The 12,308-nt window shown below is 39.7% G+C and overlaps 1 protein-coding gene across 3 annotated transcripts in view; it reads right to left on the bottom strand.

Moving 5' to 3' along the window:
- The window catches only part of ARNT2 (aryl hydrocarbon receptor nuclear translocator 2), a 101,159-nt gene that overhangs the window by 87,762 nt on the left and 1,089 nt on the right, over positions 1-12,308 (bottom strand). The window lies entirely within an intron of this gene.

Below are 12,308 nucleotides of genomic sequence, written 5' to 3'. Positions count from 1 at the left end.
ATTAAAATGAGAAAATGATGTTTCCAGATAAGCTCTGCCAGGCTTCCAAGAAGTGATCAGCTGAAATGGCCGTGTTCTTACTGATTTTACAAAATTTCGATAATTCACTGCATGTTCTACCAGTGAAATACTAAAACAAATGAGAACATGGAACAACAAACGAATTTTTTTCCATGTCCCCATATTCATATTAAACGTGATTTGACATCCATTACAACCCACTTGCTCCCAAAAGTATACAGACAGTTTTGTGGATTGATCAAATAGAGAAGGGAAGAACAATACTGAAAAAACTCTCACTATAAACAAACTGGATGTTTGTCAAAAAACATGCTGAGCATTTGTCTGTAAATATTGACCAAACTAAGTTTTTTGCTTTGATATTTGCCGACTGAAGAGCAGCACAGACACGTAAAAAGGACATAAAATTAGTCTGAATGCCAGACTTGACGATGAGGTTCCAGCTTCTACGAGGGACTCTATGCCAAAAAGCAAATAACTAGTGGCAGCCAAATGCACTTACCAAGAAATCATTACAAATACCTTATCATTAGATTTCAATATTAGAAAGAATCATGATTTGATTTCTGAAAATGTATTTACTTGCAGTGACAGCTCACTGACTTGATTTAAAGAGCAGTTTGACTTAACATACTAACCAAATACCCCCACATAATGAATTTTTCTGCTTTTTAAATTCAACTTTCAAACACACAACAAACACTTGAAAACTATCTTACAATTTTCACTCTGTGTAACTGTATTTCATACAGCTTGAGCATTTCTTTTGTGTATGAAGCAGAGAATATTTTGTTCTCAATACAAACTGTAACTATCTGAGAATAAACAAATGTGCTTTCAAAGGCAAATGAGTGACAAAAGCAACCTGAATGTCAAGATACCACAAAATAAGTTGTAAAGCCCATATTGAGACTTCATAGCTAGGTGGATCATTGGTAGTTCTGCACTGAAATAGCTATTCATCTATGCTCATGTGTACATTTTGTCAAAACACTTAAAAAGCACATTATCCCAACATCATACCTACTATATAAAAAAATAATACGAATTAATGGTTATTCATGTGCCTGGAATAAATAATAGCTGCTGTTTCCAAGGAGAAAGAAGCTGTATATTCTGCTTTTTAACCTCTTCTTTTTTCCAAAGGGAGAAGAAAAATCTTTGCTAGTCCAACATCAATGTGGTTGCACTAAAAGTCTGTTACTAAAACACTATCGATTAGCACATCACAATAAAAATATATTCTCTGCTTGCTCCAGGATAGGCACTCCACACTCTCCTACAACATGTCATTTTATAACAGACGTATATGAAAAAAGGATCCCAGAATACATAGTCTTATAAACAGAATATGCAAACTGAAGGTAAAAGAAATGGAAACAAAAATCAGAAGGCTTAACTGTGGCAAGGGGATATTACTTGTCAGAGGTTAAAAGGTCTGTAGTAAACGTGAAGCCTGTCCAGTGCATGTACCACAAGACCATCTTCCTTTCCAGGTCAATTCTAAGCCATGACATAGCCAGCCAGTGATAGAAATGAAAAATGCAGGCAGCTTCTAACAGCCAAGAAGTTTCCTGCACAGTATAAATTTATTGGTCTCTGAAATCGAAATTCTTATTCATAAGTACCACAGTGATTTTAAATATAGCAATGATGAAAGAACATTTTGTCCTTAAGATCATCTTGAAAAACCAATACTGATGAAGGGGTTTAGATGGAGACACAGTGAGCTCTGGAGCTGAACTCAGATACATTATTAACCTCCATACATAACACTCTCACAGACAGAGCCATGACTCTGTGTACCCTGAAATATTTACCACAGGTATGACCTTCCTAGAATAGAGTGAGCACTGGCATGCTGCCTATGTCTGCCAAGGGCAGAAAGGTTTTTTGCACATCGTCAGTAGGTGAGGCAGAACCAATTCCTTAATGTCATATCAACCTTTTCATCAAAGTAGTCAGATACTACTTTAGAGAAGGAATAAAAAGGTATGTGCCAGCTATGAGACTAATGAATAGTTTTCCTCAAGCAAAACATAATTCAGCATGAACTTCATGTTAATGTTCTTTCCACCCACTCACACATCTCCAACTGATTCTACTCAACCAAAATGCCAACAAGTAAAACCATCCATCTTTTAATTCAGCTATTGCACCCCAGCACTAAGATTTTGTTTTACTGCGCCTACAGCTGCCTAAGCTCAAACATTACTTACATATTTACATGGCCTCCTTTTTTAAAACATGCATGGAACATGGATGGAGAAACACAGGTAACAAAAGGGAAAGCTATGGAGAGCAACAGTATTAATTCAAACTGGCAGTTATCGCTAAAACGTAAAAAACACAGAATCATAGAATAGCTGGGTTGAAGAAGACCTTTAGATCATCAAGTCCAACCATTATCCCAGGACTGCCAACACTAAGGACAGACTCATCTCCCCTCAAAATGTACCCTTATGGCTGTCCCTCACGATTTCCACTTGGAGCCATACCTCCTGTGCCCCTCACAGAGGCCCACACTGTACAGCTGTCTCCCTACCCCCATGGTCGCCCCTCACATCCCATAGCTGCCCCTGCTCTCCCCTCATGATGTCCCCTCATGACTGCCCCTTACCCCTCATGGCCACCCCTCACATCCCATAGCTGCCCCTGCTCTTCCTTCATGATCTGTCCTCATGGCCGCCCCTTCTTTCCCCTCATGATTTCCTCCATGGCCGCCCCTCCTTTCCCCTCATGATCTCACCTCATGGCTGCCCCTTCTTTCCCCTCACGATCTTCCCTCATAGCTGTCTTTCCTCTCCCCTCACGATCTCCCCTAGTGGCTGCCCCTTCTTTCCTCTCATGATTTCCCCTCATGGCTGCCCCTTCTTTCCCCTCATGATTTCCCCTCATGGCCACTCCTTCTTTCCCCTCATGATCTCCCCCTAGTGGCCGCCCGTTCTTTCCCCTCACGATCTCCCCTCATGGCTGCTCCTCCTCTCCCCTCACGATTTCCCCTCATGGCCGCCTCTTCTTTCCCTTCATGATCTCCCTTCATGGCTGCTCCTCCTCTCCCCTCACAATTTCCCCTCATGGCCACCCCTTCTTTCCCCTCATGATTTCCCCTCATGGTCGCCCCTTCTTTCCCCTCACGATCTCCCCTCATGGTTGCCCCTTTTTTCCCCTCACGATCTCCCCTCATGGCTGCCCTTCCTTCCCTCATGATCTCCCTTAGTCACCACTCCTTCTTTCCCCTCACTATCTTCCCTCATGGACACTCCTTCTTTCCCCTCATGATCTCCCTTAGTGGCCACCCCTTCTTTCCATCTCTGGAAGTTGCTCCATCTCTGGCAGTGTTCAAGACCAGGCTGGATGAGGCCTTGGGTGATACGATTTAGTGTGAGGTGTCCCTGCCCATGGCAGGGGGGTTGGAACCTGATGATCTTAAGGTCCTTTCCAGCCCTAACTATTCTACGATTCTGTGACTACTACATCTCAGAAAGGCACAAGTTCACTTGTTGTAGCAGGAAGATACTACAAAGTACAGCAACTCCAGAAACACTCAGTTTAATTTAGAGGAAATAAAACCAGCAGCTGTGATCATTCAAGAACCAAGTCTCAAGCTTGAATAAACTACAAGGAGCCCAAAAACCTGTATAAACCTAAGGACTTTGGAGTGCCCATCAATAACAAAGGAAGAAGAAAATTCTCTATTGCTTATTCTGTAAGCATCCATAAAGGAAATCTTACACTTCATTCCAAAATGTCTGTGATGGGCTATTTTTTGGATAGGATTGCCATGTAGCACAAGCCTGACCTAGCGGGTTTTGTTCTTAATGAGGACCCATAACAGCCTCACCTACATAACAAACAGTTTCACTTGGAACAACCTTAACCCATAGATGCTGAGAGCGGCTGGCAGAGAATCTACAGAGACATTACACATTTTTTAAGCCCTTGTGTAGAAACTGCAAAATGTGGATTCTGCAGGTCCTACCATGCAGCATTTGGGGAAGATTGTCAAGTTCACTTAAGACTCTCCTAACTCCAGCAGTGTGCTGTCCTCTTTGCTAGAGATCACTGCCATTATGAGAGAGCCAGGAGAATGGAACATGTCCTCAGCACCTCACCTGGTAATGGTTATCACTCAGAAATAATAGCTCAAACCCACTCCCATCAGCCTTTAACTTACACCAGGTCTGTGGCACAGGTGAGGTATAGCACGGAGCCCGGTGCCCTTTCAGCACCATGGATGGTAACCGTGGTGCTGACCTCTAGCAAGAGGGAGATTCTGGATGCCACAGCATGCATAGGTCCTCCTGAAGGGCAGACCTGCATCTCTCCCATCCAAACTGTGCTTCATAGTCAACAAAGGTCTGAATACCCTCAAAGTTATTTTCACAGAAACTCTCTGATGTCTACAAGAAAGGAGCTAATGAGTAGTTATCAGGACTTTAGTTCACCTTTGAACTGTGTCCATGCGCTCAGAAAGTATTCTTATTTTCCAGCCAGAAAATCAGTGGTTTGGGTTGGAAGGGACCTTAAAAGATCATCTAGTTCTAGTGTCATTGGCATGGGCACCTTCCACTAGACCAGGCTTCTCAGTCCTCATAACAGAGTTTGAAAATGCTCCCATATTTTTCGTAGCAATGGTTCATTGAATTTAATTTCAACAATGAAAATGCATACTTCAAACCTTCACTGGTAAGCAAAAATAAAATGCAGCTACGATGCAGCTGCTGTTCCCACAAACCCAACTGCACAGCAAATTAAAGTTTTTATTTTTGTACATAAATCAGAAAAATTGTCTGTTTTACATGAAAACAAAACATGTAAGCCGAAGAACACTTATAACTTATCCCAGAAACACCAAAACCTTTACATAGATCCAATAACTTGCCATTGTATCCCTAAGGCTGCTGAAAATCTCATGAAAATAAAGGGAAGTTTTCATCACACAGCCTTGCTTTCTACTGTTCAAACCACTACCCGCTACAGAAAGTGCAGAGCATTTTCAGGGTGACAGAGCTATAACGCAGATCTCTTAAATATGCTTTATAAAACTAAATTTAAATCTGAGGAAACCATTGGTGTCCCCATGTACTATGACGTGAACATGACTCACAGGAGTAGTCATCAAACCGACCTCTATTTTCTCAAACTCTCACACAGGGCCAGCCCCTGCGTGCCGCTGTTAAATAAGCCTCTCAGTGGCTGGGGACACAAGAATGTAGCATTTCAAACCAAGCTTTTCTACATAACTACTTTAAATCTTTAAAGTTGGACTCAAAATTGAGCCAGTAACTTTGCCTGTTGGACACAAACCAATGGAAATCCAGCTCACTCATGTCCATGCTGTCTCTGCAAATCTGTTGTCAATAAACACATCAAACATGACTCGGAAGGCAGTGACAGTAGCTACTGCCATTTTATAGCTCATTTTATGACTGTAATCCATTTCCCACAGCTTCTGTTAAAATCAGCACCTAATTTCAAAGGTTGACGGCTGCCACGTGTTGAGGGTCACTGTGCACTGGGCAGATTAACCGCTTCCCATGTGACAAAAGCTTAGCAAATGAAAACACTAGCCTCATACTGACATGGTGGTCAGCCACAGAACTTCACCAGCCTGCCCTCTTCAGAATATTACTGAATGACTTGAGAGGCATACCAGATACAGTCTGTTCTTACTTATCTGGAGACTAGGGATGCACTCTGCAAAGCACCATCCATATCATAGAAGACAATCTGCCTTCTCTAAAGATTTAAACTTCAAGTTCAGTAAGATCTGAGACTACTGACCTGATCTATTCGTTAGAAGTGACTTTAATTTACTGCATTAAAAAAAAAAAAAAACAAAAACACAAACAAACCCAGCCTTATCTAAGTTTTAATAGTATTTCCAGTTCAGTCTGGTTTTCCATCCAGATACTACAGACAATATGATTTTTTAAGTACATGCATTGTAAGGGCACTTAACACCCAGATGTCCATCTACCTTTACTAAGAGTGAGCCAGCAGTTACAAGTCCCTAAAATTCTCTACTTGCATGAAATTGTGTTCTGTATTATTACTGGAAAAGTACTGGAGACCATTTTTCAAAATCAGGCCTGTGTATTGCACTGAAAACAGGTTTTGCTTTTACCTCTGAGGAATACAAATATGCAGTGTTTTTGTTCTTTGCAGCTCAGTGATTTACTGGCATGCCTCTTCCCATAAAATATTTGCATATATCTGAGAGTCAAACTGTTCTGATACATTCTGTGTTTGCCAGGAAGTGAACGCTTCAGTTCAGTGTAACTGAACATTTAAACAACGACAGGCACCGGGACAAATGGCAGTGTAATTAACATACCAATGAAGAGCCAGTTGTTAATTACTATCCATTTCAGGCATTTTGTATGAGCAACTTACCTGAAAAGCCTTCCCATCTGCATGCTGGCAAAGCTAGTGATTAAACAATTCAACGCCCCTTTTGCTTGATTAGAGAAAAAAAAAATAATTATTTTATATTATTCTATTTGTCAAATGCATTTGACAGTTAGATGAGAAAAACTGCAGCAGCCCAAATCTAAGTATTTGAAATGAATGTTATGAGCGGTCCTTGAACAAAACAGCAACATATATATATATAGGGCAGATGTAAGCTAATAGAGGGTCCTCATTTGAGCCAACTTAATATACCTAACAGTACCCGCTGTGTTACATTGAAGGCAGCACAGTTGCTACTTGTAACAAAAAAAGTACCACTTTTCTCTCAGAGGGACTTCAGATGCTACCTACAGAACAGAATCTGAATCTTTAAGCTGTTGAAAGACGGGGAAGTAGCACCAGTACAATGCCAGGATTCATTTACATTTAAACAACAGTAACTGAGGAGTCAATACATAGCTCAGCACAGCACCACGGTTAAAATATGGTTGTTACTGGAGTTGTAAGAAAAGTAGAAGCACGTAAGTGGAAAGCAGGACTGAAAACGTAGGACAAAAATACTAAAGATAAGCAAAATGGCAATAAAAGCTAACAAAAAAAGAGAGGAAGTGTAAAGTTTAGGAACATTCATCAATATGTAGACTATCCAAAACAAAGGGTTTCTCTTTCTGCCTGTGCAGATGGCTTTGCCCAAGGAAGACTAGCGTGCTTTGGGTACAAAAAAAGGAAATTACATCTATCTTGAAAACAGCTTCTAATTCATTACCCATCCCATGACTACAGCCATTAATCCACATAAACAATAAAAGCAAGATCCATTTGAAATTTTGACTATCTAAATTAAAGTTTGAATCAGCTCTTGTTAAAAAGAGGGCATTCTATGTTTGGAACTGAAATTTCAAACTATGCAATTTATGCACTTTAAAGGCCAGATTTTGCTGAAATCCTGTAGCATTCTGTGACAAACATTTTGGAGTAGCCAAAAAGGACATATTTGGTCCATGTGGTTTTATTCAATCAATCAATTTTTATTTGTTTTTTTTTTTAAACAATGGAAGGTGATGAATGATTATTTTTTGAAGTTTGTTTTTGCGAACAATGAGCATCTATTTTATTTGGATTATAATTAGAAGCTACGATGTACAAATACAGCCTTATAATGTTTTTCTTTTCTTCATTTGACAGAATGATTGATACAAATGGGCTGACAGAAAATGCTTTACATGTGAACAAAGGAAATATTATTTGCAAGAAGTAAACTGTACTAATTGTTTATACAACCAGCGCACACCCAATAAACTTTATTGAGCATACTCGCATAGTAAAGAAAAGAATAAAACCTGGGCTGGTATCTGCAAACTTCTGCATCCAGGGCAGCATCTCTGCACTCTATAGAGCTGGCTCAGACGGAACAGCTCATCCAGAGCCAATACATCTACCTCTAAATACTGCTGGCCACCCAAAACCTCTTTGCTACAGAGAGACTGGAAAATATACCAGAGATTTACAAGACCCGAGATCTCAAGCCCCATGTCTTAAACTGAAGACCCCTATTTCCCTTTCCTATTGAAAATGTTAATAACATTGTACTTTTTGCAGGTAGCACTGAATTAACACATCTTCCATTCTTACTTGACAGTTATGAAGCAGTAAGCCCCCCAAAATTACCCTAAATGACACACATATCTGATCTTCACAAGCCATTTAAGCATAATCTCCGAATATATCTCCATAATGACAGCCCCATTTCTGTCCTCTTAATAACAATAATCACTACATCAACAGTGTTATTTTGCCTTGACTGTTTTGAAAAGACTATTTTTTTCCTTCACTACCTAATCTCTACAGTATTTTTTTTCCTTACTGCAAAGAAAACTCAGCAATACCATTTGGTATTACAAAATTCAGCTATATCTGGTTTGTTTTGAATTTTTACTAAAAGGCATGGGGAAATATTAGTCTATTTGGAACCAACCACAAGCTATACCTGCAAATTTTAAAAAAGTATTTTGTGATAGAAGAGATATCCTGAAACAAAATCTTGTGCACGCCCTGAATATTAGAAATATCAAAAACTAACATTTCTTCAAGTTACTGTTTGATACATAGTCCTGACGGACAAAACATTATCACAAAACAATTCAAGAGGCACTATCTTCTCATACCACAGTTTAACTGAAATAAGAAACAACTCTGCAGTCAGAAATATATATAAACATGAGATCTGCAATTTAAACCTCCCATTAGCTAATGAGTGTTCCATTTTTGAGACCTTTATTTTAACTTTATTTTAGAAAGGAGACTACTTTTCTGCATCCTAGAAACATCAGAGTTCTTTATATACTCATCACTAAAATACACCATTTACTCCTCAGGATGCTGATAAATTGATTTTGGAGTTTACTGGATAGTTTATATTGTAATGAAGAGCAAAGCTCTGAGTCGACCTGACAATTTTGAAATCTAAAACACTGAGGCAGATTTTTTTAATCATCAATTTCAAAGCTGTATGGAAACTACAGAGAAGAATGGCCAGACTGTCAGCCTCAGAAAGCCAATTCTGTTTGGGAATATGGAACGTGCATCAGGAAGATTTCTCCACAGCACTTAGTATCTTAGGAACTTGAATGCAAACGTAAGACTGGCTAATGGATGATTTCGTTCTCAGAATGCCCAGCTGAAATGGGAGAATGATTCTCTCCACCTACCTCCCAAGTCAAACAAACACATAGAAATAAAACCAACTCCCAGAAACCAATACACTTTCCTAAAGAGCTGAGTTACAAGTTTTCACTGATATGACATAAAATTTGCTGTTAACTCATGAGAGGCTAAAAGTAATGAGATTTATTTAATTATCTTTCTTCAAGGTTCAACCCCATTTTTTTTTTTTATATATCTTTGATTAGCCACAGGCTGAAGTACCCCCCATCAGCTACTGGCTACAACAGTTACATCTTAAACCACTGAAACTCCTTCCTCTCATAGCCCACCACTTCCCTCTGTCTCAATACATCTCTAGTGGATGCCCTTCTGGGGACACGCTGTTCTCCAGACCTTTAGACTTTGGGCTCTTTGCTTAAAAAAGAAATCATTAAAGGAGCTTTATGGATGATGTGAACAATGCATTTACTTTTTTTCAATTCAATGTAAAAATACAATCCTAAGGTTTCACAAACAAAACATAGTAAAAAATGCATCCTAAAGGATCTGCCCTCTGGTGAAACACTAGGTAAACTCAGGTATCTCATGATTTCTTTTGACTAAAGAGTTTGTGGCATTTGGCAATATGTCTGTGGGTACTGCCCAGGATGGCACTTCCATCTAGGGATACCTCACTAGGAAGAACTGAAAGGACACAACCAGTTCATTTCACATCACCTGACTGCAGCAGGAAGTTGCTGCTCTGGGATCATCCATCAGACTGAGCCAGACTGGAACTCATCACCCAAGACCAAGTAACACCTCAGGAAAAGAAAATATTGTATTTCTAATGAGTTTTATGTTTTCATCCTAACTTGGCTAATACAAGAATCACCACATCATGTACTGCACTCAAGTAAAGCAAAAGTTGACCCCAAAGTAGCAAGAGTTATGGACAAGTTTGCATTCCAAAAATACATACGTTTAAAACAGACATGGCACTAAGTTACTTCTCTGCAAGCAGTAATTTATGAAATGCTTGTTACACCTCCACATTTTTTTTGTTCTTAAATCCCATTTAATATGCCAATCTTATTTCAGGAGGAAATAAATTAACTCTGATGCTTTGTGCCAATGCAGATTAGCTTCCCACACACCTGTATTGTGTTTCACACTTCAGTTAGTCATCCAGATTTCGACAAACGAACAAAGTACTTCTAAACAGATCCCATTCCCAAGGCTAAGGATGCAGAAAGAGGAAGAAAGAGGACTATCTCACAGAGCCCCCCAGTTTCATTAGTGCAATGTCTAGTTGCAGCTATGGACAACTACCTTTACAAAAGAAGAACTATCAGTTTAGATCTAAGACAGCCCAAGAAGCCCACTGAGGTGGTCTTATCCCCACTACAATTTGGTCCCCAACGCTGCAATTCCCATGAGCCGTAGCCAGGATGGGCTGCAAACTGCTCCCACTCCTGTGAACTTTCATAACTCAAACTCTCCATTATTAGTAGGAAAATGGACAAATCTGCATCTAACACAAGCGAGATGCTCCTGTAGAGTAATGCGTGGCTCTGTACCAGGAGATCCTACATTGAAAGACTCTCATACCCAGAATTACAGAACACCCAACTTTTCTGTCTCTGCTAATCCCCATTCTACTATCTGGAATATGACTAAAATCACATGTATTTGTATTGTGGTAGCTGCAAGCTAATGTCCTGCCTAAATTATCAACTGTTATTAGAACCCCAGACAATTGCTTAATAAAAATTTAATCATATTGTAATTTCTAATCATCATTAAAGATGCTTAACAAGTTAATCTCTCCCTAACATTGCAGATCAGAAAGCCAACTGGCATAAGATGGCACAGCTTCACCAATACCAATAGGACTACTCTCACATTACTCCAGCTGAGGATCTGGCCCCAAGATGAAATAGCTGTATTAAAATCCTCTCACTACAGCTTTTGATTGTTTCTCTACATTGCTTTGCTGTTAATCTAAAAAAAAATAATAACAAAAGCAACAGTTTATGGCTTTTAAAAAATACAGCATAAATCAAGGTATTTCATGCAGCTCTATCTTCTGCTGTCTGTGGTAGAGCAAACACAGCACTACTCTACAGATCAAAGGCCTCCTCACCTTTTCATAGCTCAAAAACTCCTCATTTTGACTTTGTCCATGCATAGCTACATCTGTCTGACAGCAACACTCATTCACAGAAAACATGGGAGGATCATTAGCAACCAGCAAGTTTGTCTTTCAGATCAAATCTGTTCCAGCTGCCTAGATGGGGTCAAATGATGCTCTGTAACCTCTGCCTTGTAGAAGTATCAGTTCATTTCAGGAAACCAACACATTTCCTCATCCTTCCTGTGGACTGGCAATCCGTGCTTAAAAGAGAGTCTGAGGACCACACAGCCAGTCAACTTTAACTGAACCAGGTCGCTACACAGAGATGCACAGAGCCACACACTTAGCTCTCATCTCCCTCATATTTTTTGTTTGTACAATAATCCCATAACACTCTCTAAATTCACATACTGGTCACAGGAGAACAAGTGTGAAGCCCTACTCTGAGGCTGCTCTGTGGCATATGCATATGGTACCTCCTGCAACCACATCTTCCTGTGGCTTCAGCTGCAGGCAAGTGAAAACAGAGCAGAAATGGTTGGTGCAAAAGGGCCGCTGGGCTCCACTGTAATTCAGTGGTTTCATGTAAACCTCTGAGTGATCAGGGCTGCTCCTTCAGTGCATAGCTTGGAAGAACAGGCAGGAGAATGGCAAACCAAACCAAAGTCAAAAAGGGCTGTTTGTATCCTACTTTGTCCACAACAGCTCACTGATTCTACCCATGTCTACACACAATGACCATTATAATGCACAACGTGGTATCCCGGAAGCTAAATAATATTCATTTAATAGCCTCCCATTAAATATTGATTTTCATTTAATATGTACAACTCTGATATTAAAACTTAATCTGATTGGCAAAGATCTGCTCCTGCTTACTTTATTGACACTTACTGAACCAAATTGCTTATATCATAATATTTACTTTCAGTATGACAACCGCATGACCAACTACAGCACGATTTAATCTAAAAAACAACCTTTTTAAACATTGGCATTTACTTAAGCAAGCCCTTAACTGTTAGAACTGAACCTGCCCCTACAAAAAAAAACAACATGTTATCACATACTAAAACAAGCAAACGGACTC

Source organism: Neopsephotus bourkii, unplaced genomic scaffold (genome assembly GCF_033783945.1).
Source record: "Neopsephotus bourkii isolate Nb327-2 ecotype Australia unplaced genomic scaffold, CSIRO-AGI_Nbou_v1 NB_1572, whole genome shotgun sequence".
Lineage (NCBI taxonomy): Eukaryota > Metazoa > Chordata > Aves > Psittaciformes > Psittacidae > Neopsephotus > Neopsephotus bourkii.
This window is presented reverse-complemented; position numbering and strand designations above follow the sequence as displayed.